A 14261-nucleotide genomic window follows, 5' to 3' on the forward strand; every position below is an offset into this window, starting at 1 on the left:
AACAAGTAAAATATGAACTCATCTCCCTCAGAATGCACAACCAAGTGACATTTCAAAGTTCAACTTGAACATACCTTACAAAACAATCACACACTTTCACACGGAAAAATCCCTAAATTCAAACACACATGAAACGCGTACAGGACTCTCACCTGTTTATAGATATCATGCACCGTTAGCAAAATAACGACGTTATCCGTACAGGACTCTCACCTGTTTATAGATATAAAACATGTACCCCTACAGGACTCTCACCTGTTTATAGATAATCATGCACCGACATTACCCTACCCTTCACTCAAGCTCGAATATAACTAATACTCTTATCACAGTGAGTTTTACAACAGGCACTTTGTCCCTATTCTCATGCTGCTCAAATTTCTTAGATAATCCTCACTATACAAGATTCACACCTAGCCCTAAAACTGTGTTGCACGGCCACAACACTGTGTTGCACGACCACAACACGTGATACACGGCGATATCACTTGTGATACACGGCGATATCACTTCTGAAGCAGAACAAATGTCCTGTGTGACTGCCTTCTCATCTCACAATCTGTACCGGTACAACTCACATATAGCACAAAACAAAAAAAACTTAACATGTGTTAAAATTTAATCCTATGAATATACCAACATATATGTCAAACATGTAACATGTATGTCAAAAACAACATATAAAAACCGTCCGATGGCTACCATGAATTGATCCAGCGCTCTCACCAAAATATTGCACAAATGACACTATCTACTACCACCAAACTTACAATACAACACTAGGCCCATATCAACAATAGAGCGACTGAATCATGAGGCGATAAGATCTAAATATGTTGTTTAAACTATCCACAATAATCAAGACCAGCTTGTCATTTTAGAAAGTTTATTTTAAACACATCTAGAAAAACTCAGGTTTTGGTATTTTATTAAGCAAGCATTAGAAAATGTCATAAAGAAAGATTTATTCAGTATTAATAAAAAGAGCATAAATCAAGAATTATTATTCATTAGCAGGAATAAGTAAAATTAAGCATTTCCAAAATCCTAACTATCTCTCTGTCTCTACCCTCATCACCTAGAAATAAAGTAATTAATAAAAAACTCCTTTCCTCACGTGTAAAGTCCATCAGCATAACACGTCCTCCAGAATTCTCGAGCGTAAGCCAACTATCTGTTCTCTGAACCCATTCTTATACCCTAAATTAAGCTGAGCGAACTATTTTTCACATTCCAGCAGACGAATTCTAGTTCTCCATTGGCTGAGCCACCTCGTACCACAGTAAACTGTGACACCTCCTTCTTACATGCCCGGGCAAATTCACTAGTTCATTGTTCATGTAGAAGTCTTGGCAGCTCTTCCTTAGGCTGCTACATTTTGTAGCGAAAGATTGTTCAAGCAATGCAAATCTATCACGATTCTTCCTTTCAACCTTGAGCCTGTCCGCTCTGAACTCCCGTGGCACGTTCGCAAACGTTAGCAAATTTCTCCAAAGAGTCATCTTTTTAGCAGTTCATTCCAAAACCTTTCAAAATAAAAGCTCAGAAGCTTTTTCCATCCTTTCAGAATTATTTTCACTTGAGCCATTTTCATCAATAGGCCTCTTTTCAAAGAGCGTCAATTTTCTGCGCCACCTCTCCTGCTCCACTTTTAAAAGTGTACTATTTTCCTGCAGCCATCTCTAAGCTTCATTTGTAAAACTATTATATAAACAAACACAAAGAATAATTAATGCAAGAAATACAGTTTGTTCTGTTGCCTCCCATCATTGCTAATAATTAACCCATTAGTCTAAATTACCTAGCAGTAAAGCACAAATAAAGCAGCATTTTATATCTACCATTCTTCATTGAATCCAGCAGGGTTCTTTATGCACCTATAGAAAATATAGTGACACCACATAGACAAGGGAAGCAAAATAAGCACATGCCATTATTTAAAAACAGCTGCTATTAGTTATGACATAACAATAGACAAATTAATTTATTATTTTCCACATATATGAGAATGCAACATAATGCACATTTATAAGCACACATGTTAGTTTCCCGCGTGTTCTGTAATGTAATGTAACTTTAAACTAGATTGAATTAGCACACACACCGCACAAATTGTTAGCATTATTAATTTAGTTATGGAAGTGTGACTTCACAAGTTTAAACAGATTTCTGTTTTCTATCTCGCTCCATCAGTGAGTGGTTCCATGACGAGGTTGAACAATGTGGGGATAGGGAGGAGCCTTGCGGGACTCCTAGTGTTACGGGTACAGGCGAGGACAATGCGTTGTTGATCTTGAACTTCTGAGACCTGTTGTGCAGAAAGGAAGTGAACCATTTGAGAACAGTCCCGGATATGCCCATTCTGGTGTTTAACAGCTCCAGTAGATTCTCGTGTTTGACGTATCAAATGCTGAGGAGAGGTCAAGGAGGATGAGGATGCAGGACTCATTGTGATCAAGGATTTGGAGGGCGTCATCAATTATGTGAGTCATAGCCGTTTCCGTGCTATGTTTTGCTCTGAAACCTGATTGGTGAGGGTTGAGGAGGTCAAACTGCTCAATGTGTTTTGTCAGTTGGAGTTGTACGCATTTTTCTAGCAGTTTGGCCAGAGTGGGGATATTGGTGATAGGTCGGTAATTGTTTAGGTCGGCCGGGTCAGCTGTGGGTTTCTTGAGTATAGGCGTGACTTGCCCTATCTTGAGGGAGTCTGGGATGAGTCCTTGTTGCAAGGAACAGTTGATGATTTTAGTCCAGAGTGGGAGGAGCAGGATCCAACCTTTACATTAGATACATGCTTTATAGCAACAGAAGAAACAAAATGCCATGGCACTCATGTCAAGGGGCCAAAATGTTAAAGGATGAACATTCTGAAAATCAGTTTTGATGGTAATCTGGGTGTTGGGTTGTTTCTAAAAGGGACATTCCTTCATGAACTTTAACTCCAGTAATCAGCGTAACAAAGATGAAACAATAATCAAGAGATACTTTTCCTGAGGACTTTAAATTTGATTTTTCGCAGCCAGAATGAATAAATGGAAGAGGCGTGAGATCAAGGCAGCTTGCCTCTTTGAAACTACCATACAATATAGGGGTCTAGACTGGAATGGAATCCTCATATGAATTACCTATCTACTAAACATGCACAGTTGGCAGGAGTGCTCCTAAGAGAATTACGATGCTCGCCCACACAACCAATAGCTCCGGCCCTAAAAATATATGACACCAAAATACAGGCCTCTGTGTTATATGGGGCAGAATTATGGGGGGTATCTAACATTTCGACCCTGACAATAGCTCAAAATAAGTTCATGAGGGGCCTGGCGAGGCTACCTCCATCCACACCGTTGATACCCCTCTACCTAGACCTGGGCTGTCAGAGAATTCAGGATGTCGCACGATTCAGATCGATCGCATACTGGCGGAGGATCTGGGTCACCCTTGAACTTTCTCACTATGCTCAGGCTCTATTAGAAACCAGAGACATGGACAAAGGGAGCAGAATACCCTGGTTCAGAGAAGTCAGGCTGATCTACAAAGCCATGGGACTGGGGGATTTATGGGATAACCCATCACAAAATTCTTTTCCGTCACGTAAGACCCTAAAAGAGCTTTACTGGGCCATGGTAACTCAAAGAGACTTCCAAAAATGCACCGCACCCTCAATAACCAGGGATTTCTTGGAGCAAAAACACACACCGGCCTATTAACCATACTGAAATGTTATCACCATCCCTGACGATAGAAAATTGTTCCACCAGTACAGGGTGGGAACTCTCCCAATTAACACATTCACCAGTACATGGTCTACTAACAATAATGATGCTTCGTGCCCCTTCTGTACTACCCAACCAGAAAGCCTAGCCCATGTCCTTTTTGTATGCCCTGAGTACAAATCTCCACGCTCCAAATGGCTGAGGCCATTATGTATTTAGAAAGGCATTAAAAGAGGCACTGAAGCGCTAAGGATTTTAAGAACAGATGGTTCTAATAGCTTGGTAATCGCCGTGGCCAAATTTTTGAAATGGATGTGGGTAATTCGTAGGAACAAATTAAAATTACTGAACACTCCATTAATTTAATCCTGTATTAAACTTTGACTGTACAGAAATTAGAAATGTATTGAAAACTTAATTCATAATTTTTAATGTTTTTAATCCTAGTTTTATAATATTTATTCTCTTAATTAATGTGTATGGAACAATCAGTGGACTGGATCAATGTAGAAGTGTAAATAAGAACATCCCTTAGAGCTTGTAAGATAACGGATGAAATAACCATCCATTGTTGCATTATGGATCTGATGTTGTGATTTTACTTTTATCTCACGTTGTTTTTTAAATATGTTGTCTTTTATGACTTGTAGTCGAAATAAAGACTTATTTTGATTTGATTTGATTTGATAAAATGCGCTGTGAAATAGTAACAGCTAATGGTTATTGGAGCACTAGACATATTCACATACCACATGGAGTATGCATGAACAAGGAACTAATACAATCCATTATATACTTCCTTACACTCCAGAATGGAAACTACTAAGGGAAAGTTATTGATTTGTATGTTAACCTGGAATGTCTGGGGTCTAACCAATCCCAGGAAAATAAGACAAATATTTATGTACATGGATAGGCACCAAAATGAAATTGCCTTGCTGCAACAAACCCATCTGCCGAAGACTGACAAGTATACTTTGGGCGGAAAATGGGCTGAAACAGTATTAGCATCTTCCTATTCTTCCTATTCCAGGGGTGTTATTATAGGTAAACAGTCTAAATATCGACTTTTTTTTTTACCTACAAGAATATTGACCTGAAGGTAAGAAATATCGTTTATGTTAATATCGAAGTTAGTAATATCGATAGCAAAAATATTGATGTTACTAATATCGATATTAATATTAGTGGTATGTATTATATTATGGATTTTATATGTATGTTTTTTATAATTTTTATTTCAATTCTGTTTTTATTTCACCCCGAGGCAGGGAGTACGCAGAAAAGTGACATATACACAGCGATAAGCCTACAACCCCATAAGGGCCGGCCGCGTCAGAGGAAATGCAATAAGATAACATGGATATTGTACTTAATACTTAGCATTATACACAGCGTTCCGCCTACAACCCAATAGGGCCGGCCGCGTCTGAAAGGAAAAAACCCTCGGTATGCCGGAAAGTCACTGCCAACAATAGCCTGGCCCCTAGGGCCAAATGAAGACCAGAAACTAGACCTAATGGAACTACCGGACCAAAGCGGTCTGAACTGCAACCAGGTGTCTAAAAGAGAGGCATCAGAACAGAAAGGGCAGCAGAAGAGAATAAAAAGAAAGAATTAGGAAAGGGGAGAGAAAGGGCCTAGAGAACAATGGAGGTGACCGGGGGGAGAGTGTCTCTACAGGCCTCGAAAAGATCAGGAGCGCTCGCCATGTTCTATATTTCGGACACGAGGACTGTTATAACACAGGCCTGTTTGTTGTAGGGGGAAGCACAGCATCGTCTACTAAACGCAGCGCCCTAAGCTTAGGGGGCATGTTTCGCGCATGTTCTATTTTGCACAAATATTTCACCAGAGGTTGCCACACCGCCTTAAAGCGCGGATTGCGAGACTGCAATCTAGCTGAAAGTAACTCCATGGTAATGACATGCCAGAGTCTCACAAACCACGCAGCAAAGGGGGCGCCTCCGTCTTCTTCCAGTACAGGGCAATAAGTTGTCTGGCAGCACCCAGCATTTGTAGCGCTAGTTGTCTGTTATGATTGAATGGTATGCCTTCTAACATATTAATGACCTGGCATGTATCCTTTATGTATTCAGGAACATTATGTATGCAGGGACGTAGAATTGCGTCTAAATATTTAGAGATCGGTTCAGTCACAGAACCGATAGTAGTAACCATCGGCCTAAATTGTTCACATCTTTATGTACCTTAGGTGTACCATATAGACGTGCCAGTTTGGGATTGTCTATATTGAGAAAGTCAAACTCTTTCTCACACATGATGTAATTGTGGAGGGCTTGAGTAGTCAATCGTAGTATTTTAGATTTGATTTTTTGGGTCGGATTCTTAACGATTTTTGTATAGAATCTGGTGTCCCCTAACATATCCTCAATTTCATCTATGTATGAGAAAGTAGCCATAATGGCAATGCCTCCACCTTTATCATAGCTTTTGATTGTGATTTCCGTAGTCCCTAAGCGTAGTAAGTGCCTTATGTTCTTCACTAGAGATGTTATACAGTGTCTTGGGGATATATTTGGTTGCATGTATGAGTTTATTATACACAACTTTTTCGAATATTTTAATTTCAGGGGCAACCTGTTCTATGGTGGGTGTAAATGTAGACTTTAGAGCCAGACCTGATTTATTGACGGTTGTAATCATTTGCTCTTTTTCTTCACAAAAGAATTGAAGACGAATTTTACAAGTTTATTGATTTTATGTTTTTCAATCTTAGTAATCCACTGGCCAACCATGGTCCATTGCAACTCGGGGTCCCCCATTCCTTAGTAGTTTGGGTATTACCAAATCATCTTTTTGGCTCACATTTTGATTTTGTAATGTATTTTCCCCTTAGGATTATTCTTCATACATCAATTTGTGTTTTAAGCATCTGAGGGATTCCTCTCTACCCCTTATGAGGCCACTATTTTGTTATAACAAAAGTAAGGCTCCTATATATTACATACTCATGATATATCGCTGTTAATTAATATGCCTTTGGACCGACTGTGTTCCCTTTGCGCTGTTTTCACTATGTCTATGTTTATGTCTTTCTAGCTAGCTATCCATTTATGTGGCCCTGTTCACATATCCGGTTGGTCCATTTCCATTCTTTTGATTAGACTTCAATATCACCTAGAGTACATTCCATGAGTTTTCTTTAACTCATTTCAGGTAACACAGTATTTCATACTCTCTTGTGATTTTGCGTATTATTATTTTTTGCCCCTATAGGATCCTATGGTATATTTTTTAAATTGTGTACTTTTGTTTTTCTTCATCCATTAACCGCAGGGCTATTATATTAGTAGGCAGGCCAAGTTTTCTTATGCTCGCAACCAACAATGATCAATTATGTATATATTCACATGTTGTGTCTTTTTAAATCCATCAAAATATCACTGACTGGGTTATTACGTGTCTACCCCCTGACAACATGATTCGCCCTAGTGGAATATACTATATATGAGTGTGTCCACGGGTGCGAATATGACAGTGATTTGGATACATCAGATGGTACATTTGAGATGGTATATGTTCTTTCTCTTTCTTTTTCCCTTTGATCTTTTTCAAATTAATTGTATATATAAGTGATTGATTAAATTTTCTCTCATGTAATTTTTCACGCTTAAATTAACAATATGAAGTTGATTCACATATATTTGGAATCTACTCGTAGTTTTGTAATACTGGAGATGTCATTGTCCTGTTTATAGGATAACATGTATATTCTGTGGTCATGGTATTAATTATAATGTATATAGGATATCATTATTATGTTTGGTAACAACAATTATTATGCTATAGAGTGTTGAGTAATTCTAGGTGAGCATAAATATAATATAATTATATGTTCCCACAAGTGTATAATAACTAGCTGTCACATGTTTTTATTCAGTTTCAGTGCAATAGACGGTAACCTGATGAAGGCCCACATGCCGAAACGCGCCTAGTTCCTATCTACCGCATTGCCTCCATCTAAACGTGTCTATGGTTATTTTTGTTGTTTTTAACATTCCTGAGATGTATATATGACTGTCTATAACAATATCAGCTTTTGAGATCAAATTTGTACATATGTGTATAGTATGAGGTCAAAATAGAAACATATTACCTATAATAATCAGAATTTTTTTTTTTTTTAATAAAGATATCAATTAATAAAATGAATATATTTTCTATCATTTATGTGTGATTAGTTCTATTGATGTGGGACTTAATTATCTCTATTTGCAATTTCTGCACCTAGAATTACGTGTGTGTTTTTTGTCAAATGTTCTGATTGACTTAGCTACAGACCTTTACCTAAACTGTTTGTTTACCTGTGCCATATGGGATGAGTACATGGGCATCCACAGAGATGTTTATAGGGGTGTGCAGATTTTTAACTTCATCACCATCCCCCTTGTACCCTTCTCACACTCCACCTCGCATCCTTCCCACCCTACCCCTTGCACCCTCCTCCACTCCCCTTGCACCCTCCTCCACTCCCCCTTGCAACCTTCCCACCCTCCCCCTTGCACCCTCCTCCACTCCCCCTTGCACCCTTCTCACCCTACCCCTTGCACCCTCCTCCACTCCCCTTTGCACCCTTCCCCACTCCCCCTTGCACCCTTCTCCCCTCCCCCTTGCACCCTCCTGCACTCCCCCTTGAACCCATCTCACCCTCCGCCTTGCACCCTTCTCACCCTACCCCTTGCACCCTCCTCCCCTCCACCTTGCAACCTTCCCATCCTCCCCTTGCACCCTCCTCCACTCCCCCTTGCACCCTCCTCCACTCCCCCTTGCACGCTTCTCACCCTCCTTCTTGCACCCTCCTCCACTCCCCCTTGAACCCTTCTCACCCTCCCCCTTGCACCCTTCGCACCCTACCCCTAGCCCCCTCCTCCCCTCCGCCTTGCACCCTTCTCACCCTTCCCCTTGCACCCTCCTCCACTCCCCCATGCACCCTTCTCACCCTCCGCCTTGCACCTTGCTCACCCTACCCCTTGCACCCTCCTCCCCTTCGCCTTGCACCCTTCTCACCCTAACCCTTGCACCCTCCTCCACTCCCCCTTGCACCCTCCTCCACTCCCCCTTGCACCCTTCTCACCCTCCCTCTTGCACTCTCCTCCACTCCCCCTTGCACCCTCCTCCACTCCCCCTTGCACCCTCCTCCACTCCCCCTTGCACCCTTCTCACCCTCCCCCTTGCATCCTCCTCCACTCCCCCTTGCACCCTCCTCCACTCCACCTTGCACCCTTCTCACCCTCCCCCTTGCACCCTCCTCCACTCCCCCTTACACCCTTCTCACCCTCCCCCTTGCACCCTTCTCACCCTCCCCTTTGCACCCTCCTCCACTCGCACCCTCCTCCACTCCCCCTTGCACCCTCCTCCACTCCCCCTTGCACCCTTCTCCCCCTTCGCCTTGCACCCTTCTCACCCTACCCCATGCACCCTTCCCACCCAATGTCGGGTGCTACTACCTGGGACAATGGGACCATTTGTAAGGCACGATGGACTTGGGCTGGTCCTGATTGGGCCAACACCAGTAACACTGGCAATCCTGGGGGGTCCAAGATCCCCTCTTCCCCCCCCCTGCGGACGCACAGGGAATTGGGTCTGATTTGGGCTCCCACAAAGCATTTAGTGACACCCACCCTCCCAGAATACAGGACGTCTAATCTTGGGTCTGTGCTTTCTGTAGCATGGGACATGGTATTGCCTTGGTTTGTTAATGGGACATACACATGCTAGTGGCATTTGCGTTGTTTTTGCCTGTAGTTATGGGCAGCTGGCGCTTGGCGCTTGTTACGGGCATTTTTGTACTTGGAGTGTAGCTGCCATTACCCCCATGTTACATGAGTTGTTTGTATACTCACCAGGCTCTACGAATCCTTCAATCCCATGTACTCCCACCGGTGGTAGCAGGGCCATGACCTTCTCCTCCCAGGGATGGTATGTACTGGTCTGCGGGGACCACCACCTCCAGTGTATTGGCTCTGTTGGTAGTCGATGTCCATCTTCTTCTTCACCATCCTCCTCAGATCGTACCACCTGGCCTGGCATTCTGTCCTAGTGCGTCTGATGGGTGCAACAGCATTCACCTTATTGTCGATCCTCTCCCACAGTTGTGTTTTCTCAGCTATGCTGGTCCATCTGACCAATGCACCAAACAGCTGTGTCTCGACTCTGATGACTTCATCTGCAAGGATCTCCATCTCCTCCTTTGTGAACTTTGGATTCTTGTGTGCGGACATAGTGTGGGGTGAATGTGATTGGGGGTGAGGGTGTGTATGGATGTGGATGTGTGGGTATGAATGTGAATGGGGGTTGTGGGTCTGAATGTGATTGGGGGGTATGTGTGAAGGTGGATGTGTGCAGTTGTTTGTCTGTTGTCTGGCTCTCTGTGGCTAAATGTGTGTGTTGCAAAGGATCTTGGTTTGTGTGTGTGGGCCCTTTTTATTGGTCCATTTGTGGGTGGGGCTTAGTTTGAATTTTTGGTGGGTGTGTTATAAGGGGTGGGTCTGAGTTAGGCCCTCTGTTTGCCTGTGTAGATCTGGCCAGGGCATTCATTTCCAATGTTTTGTGGTGTTGTGCGAGTCATTTTGCACCCTCCTTGTGCTGTTTTAATGGGTTCGCGTGCGCTTTGTTCAGGGGGGTTTCGTTTCGCATTTGATTGTGTGGCTCGCTCATAGGCGACGTTTTTCCGGGGTTCGCGTGCGCTTCGTTCAGGGGGGGTTCGATTCGTATTTGATTGTGTGGTTTACTCATACGCGATGTTTTTCCGGGGTTCGCATGTGCTTCGTTCAGGGGGGTTCGGATCGTATTTGATTGTGTGGCTCGCTCATACGTGACATTTTCCGCACAAATCGCAGTTGATAGGCGACAACGTTTTCCCGTACGAATCCCGTTCTCGGTCCCCGGTATGGATCGTACTTGTCGGGTCGTACAACATGTTTACGAATTGTACGGTTTATTTCCCGAGTCCGCGTCGTACGAATTATCGCATGATTTTCGTACGGTGCGCATGGATTCGGACGTATTTTTAAGAAACGGATCGTACTACGCGATTTGTACGGATTTGTACGATTCGTACGGAAATGGCTACGAATAGTCAGACGGTTTTCTATCCCAATCAGAATCGAGCCCTTTGCGTTTTAGTTCTGTAGCGGGATGTGGGTTTATTTGGGAATAATGTGTTTTGTGAGGTTATAGGCTAATAGGGTGGGAAGTAATTCATTTGTAATTAAGTAATAATTTATTTTAGTGTTGAGCGTTGATAATTAAATTATTGTTAATAAATTATTCATTGGTAATACATTTTTAATAATTTATATATATGTTTTAATTAATTTATTGCTCATTAATTATTAATTGGTAATTACATTTGATTATTTATAATTTATTGGTATTTATCAATAATTTATTGTTAATTAATTATTACTTGCTAAATGTTTTTAATAATTATTGTTTTTGGGTATTGAAAATTAATTATATTAATTGTATTATTATTTGGTAATACATTTTTAATAATTATTATTTAATTGTATTTATTTTAATTGTTAATCATTAATCGGTAATTATTTTTAAATAATTATTTATTGGTATTGTTAATTAATTTGTTGTAATTTAATAATTAAATGATTATTTTTTTACAAAAAAACTATTTTGATTCTTAGTAAGTTATTTTTACCCCTAAGCTATCCAACACTTTCCCTACTGTTGCACCCTCTGGAGTTGGAATAGTAATTTTAATCCCTGCGCTATCCAACACTTTCCCTACTGTTGCACCCTCTGGAGTTGGAATAGTAATTTTAACCCCTACACCCGAGCTTTCCAAACTGTGTGTCCCGACACAGTACTGTGTCACCTGCAAATGGTGGGTGTGTCGCGGGATGACACCAGTATTAAGGGCACTTTTAGACCCGCTCTATACATCCACAATTCGAGCTGCAACAGAAGAATATTTTCTATTGAACAAAAGCTCAGTAGAAGACGCTGGATTACTATAGGAGGCTTTTAAAACCACCATACGTGACATCTGCATAATTACTAATGCCGGAATTCTGCGAGATATACATAATCAACTAACTAAATGTGAACATAAACTCAAGCAGTTAGAAAAAGAATTTGAACGCACACGTAATACGGCAACATTGAGTGACATAAAAGATGTGCTTTTTGAATATCAGGAGCATACTGATAACTAGATCAAATACATATCACAACATCAACAAGCTCGAACATATGGGGAGGGGGGAAAATCAGGTCATATCTTAGCCCAAAAAATATGCAATCCACATAAAACACACATTGCAACCAACATCAAAGACACACAAGGAATACAGCACTATGCTACCCCAGATATACTTGCGGCCTTCATGGCCACCTACGGGGATTTGTATGCTGCACCCAACACAGCCACAGCTCAGGAAGTTTTAGAATACCTAGAAGATATAGCCATAGCGTGGCTATCTGATGGTCAGAGAGAATATCTATTTCAACCAATTACAGTTGAAGAGGTTACGGAAGCCATCAAAACACACCTAATGGAAAAGTGCCTGGACCTGACGGGTTTACTGGGGAGTTTTATAAAGAATATGTAGAATTACTCAGTCCATACTTGGTGGAACTGTATGGAGATGCTCATGACAAACAACAACTCCCGCCCACCTTACCGCAAGCCTTAATCGTAGCCCTATTGAAATCGGACAAGGACCCCAAAAATTGCGACTCATACCGCCCCCTTTCTTTAATAAATGCAGATGCTAAAATATTAGCGACAATTATCGCCACAAGACTTCAACCATTAATGCAAAATATAATACTGCCGGATCATTCCGGATTCATACCAAACAGATCTATTGTACACAACATCTGCACCCTCTTTGCACTCTCCCATCAACTAAATCCAGAGTTAAAGGCGGCGGCGGCAGCGCTGTTGGACGCTGCCAAGGCGTTGGACTCGATGGAGTGGATTTATCTTTTCATAGTTAATCAAAAAAATGGGTCTCCCTCCTAACCTATTGACATGGATCAAAGTCCTACATACCAATCCTGTGGGGCGTATCAAAGTAAATAAATATGTCCAGGACCCAATACCCATACAGCGTGGAACAAGACAGGGGTGTCCATCATCACCACTATTGTTTGCCATAGCATTAGAGCCATTGGCGTGCAAGCTTAGACAACAACATGCAGACACGGCGCTGAAATTTCTCCAAAGACCAACAGGTATATCATTATATGCGGATTATAAGGTGCTGTACGTTCGCGAGCTCAGTGTCAACTTGGCCCCTCTATTACGAGAATATATCAAATTTGGCAGACAATGTGGCATCCAAATAAACGTGATACTACCACTAATGGATATTACGAAACCGCAACCAGTAGACTTCCCACTAGAATGGCAAACAGAGCCGGTGAAATACCTCGGAGTATGGTATCATAAAGACGCCGAGATGGTGATTAGGGAGAACTATGGAATAGCGATGTCTAAGATAGAAGAACAAATCGACCTTTGGATCCCCCTACCACTATCCCTAGCAGATAGAATGGCCATTGTTAAAATGGTGATACTCCCTAAATTTCTATATTTATTTAATAACATTCCTATGCCTCCACCAGCGTCAATATTCAAAAGATTAACTACAAACGTAACCAGACTTATATGGGCGGGGAAACAAGCACGCATTGAACTGCAATGGTTAATGTTACCATACATAATGCTTAAGCACAATACGCACACTACTGGTACCATCCGATACGCTATATGCCACATGTAGCTGTGGAAGATGGAGACGCACACCCAATACCACTACAATACATATTACCACACCAGCCCACACACGTAGCCAAGAACGAAATTAACACCATAAGAACCCCAAATCTGGCATGGCAATGCGTGGGAAAGTTGGCGCGCAGACTACCACTTTATGCATCAGCGCCACCTCTGAGGCAACATCTGGCAATATCTGTGACGCAAACCGGGGAGGCCTAAATCAGCATAGTTAATATGGGTGACCTATTTATTGAAGGTACATTTATTGAAAAAAGTGACCTCAGTTACATAAGTAATCAAACGCTATTATTCTAATTTGCATATCACAGACTGAGGGGGGCAATAAGAAATCTATATCCCACATTTCCAACTGAACCACCGACATTGGCAGCGTTACAAATGATCATCACTAATACCAGTAATGCCCACATGATCACCAAACTCTACAAGCTCCTACAAGATGATATAGCACGCGATACTAGTAGGGCTCGAGAGCGAGGAAGTGCTCAATTGGAGGTGCCATTAGGTAAGGAAGATTTGCAAAGCTGCTGTGCATTAACAGCAATGCTTACCCTCAAAGGCAACTTGCGCATAATTCATTATAAATATATACACCAAACATACCATACTCCACTTAAATTGCAGAAATGCGGCCTTCGGGCTGATTCCAACTGTTGACGCTGTGGGGTTGAGGATACTGACTTTATACACTTAGCAGGGAAGTGTGTAAAATAAGGGCTATTGGGAGGAAATAACTATGACACTAAGTCAGATATTAG

This window comes from Lissotriton helveticus, chromosome 2_2 (genome assembly GCF_964261635.1).
Source record: "Lissotriton helveticus chromosome 2_2, aLisHel1.1, whole genome shotgun sequence".
Lineage (NCBI taxonomy): Eukaryota > Metazoa > Chordata > Amphibia > Caudata > Salamandridae > Lissotriton > Lissotriton helveticus.